The sequence below is a fragment of the Ambystoma mexicanum genome, chromosome 13, assembly GCF_040938575.1.
Source record: "Ambystoma mexicanum isolate Mex_15411 chromosome 13, UKY_AmexF1_1, whole genome shotgun sequence".
Lineage (NCBI taxonomy): Eukaryota > Metazoa > Chordata > Amphibia > Caudata > Ambystomatidae > Ambystoma > Ambystoma mexicanum.
Genome location: NC_090938.1, coordinates 453,693,439 through 453,695,117, shown reverse-complemented (window position 1 = coordinate 453,695,117; position 1,679 = coordinate 453,693,439).

Genomic DNA, 1,679 nt, shown 5'->3' with positions numbered 1-1,679 from the left:
GTTTCAGCATAGGTTCATCTATCTTCTTTTTGACTCTGTCCTCGCAGATTTCACTTAACATATGTTCATGATGTCCACAAGTGCGTTCTGACATCCTTCCACGTGGCATCCTTCCATAATGCATCCTTCCATGTGGAATCCTTCCACACTTTCAGTGTGAGGGTACATTCTGTATGGCTGTATGAGTGCATAATGTCTCTCATACACTTGATGTGGTATGGGAACAATAGTGGGGGTCCCATTTGCAGCTCTTCTCATGCTGTTCCAGTTTGACAGTGGTGAGGGGGCAGAAACTAGTGAGAAAGCATCTACCTGTTCCTCTACACATGTATGAATGAGTGTATGTATTTATGCGTGTATCGGATTTATAAAATGTGATCATAGACAGAAAGCAATGAAGCGCTGTACATAGGATACATACACTGAAGGTTACATGTAGATTGCGGAGGTAGCAGCAGAGAACCATTGGTAGATGGAGCTGGGGGAGATCTGGAGGTTAATAATCATTAAGTGAAGCAATTAGCAATTGGTGAGATTTTCTCTGACACCCTTCCTAAAGTATAGGATGGAGAGTGTCAGTCTGATCTACATTGATTATTTGTTCTAGAGACAGGACCATTAGGGAAAAAGCCAATTTACGGTTTTTCTTTTGTCCTGCAGGTACAGGCTTCCTGCTCTGAACATTAGGAAACTGAATTTCTTAACCATGTAGAGTGATGTTTTGATTTTTGGGGATCATTACGAGTTGAGCAGTATTCCGGCAGTAAATCCGCTGGAATACTGCCCAACAGAATTACCATTGCCGCCAATTGGTCAGGCGATATTACCGCCAGATTATATGTGGTGGTGGTGTAAGTCCCCATTTTCTTTCGTCCATAGGTCAAAATGTGGCATTTTTGGAGGAATTACCGCAGCAGTATTTCTGCTGTGGTAATTCCACCAAAACTGGGGGCATAAAGTTGGCAGATTTATCTCCAGCTTATAGCTGGAGGTGAATCCCCCAATGTTCTGCCAGACCAGACTCATAGTTGGGCGGAGTGGTAATGCGGTGGTAATGGTATTACCACCATATTTTTACTACACCGCCCAACTCGTAATGCAGCCCATTTGACTTCTTTGTAAGTGATGCAGCTGTCTTAACCATGTATGCTGCAGGGGCATTGGTTGGACCTCTCTGGTTTTTAACTGTTAATTGGGACTCATTACAAATATGGTAAAGTATAAAATATTGGTGGTAATGGAATTACCGCCAATGTTCCTGCTTTGCCATACTCTGAGTGTGGCCCTGAAGTGAAGAATTTACCTCCACCATTATGCTGGAGGTAAATCTGGCAACTCTCTGCTGAAAAATAAGCAAAATCGGTAGAATTACGGCGGTTGAATTACGGCCAGAGTCATTCTGCCACAAAAGCCCCGTTGAGTCCTACGTACTCAACAAAAATAGGGAGTTACACCACCACTGCCACTTGTAATCCAGCAGTAATACTGCTGGGCCAAGTGGCAGTAACAGTAATTCAGTTTCATGGTATCTGGGCTGGATTTACCACCCAGATACCACCAAACTCGTAATGAGGCCCAATGAGTTGCCTTATCATGACTATCTTTCCTGTGAACACTTTTCGGATTGTGCTCATTTGTCAGTGGATTGCGGTATTGCAGGATCTGGCCAGGGATTTATG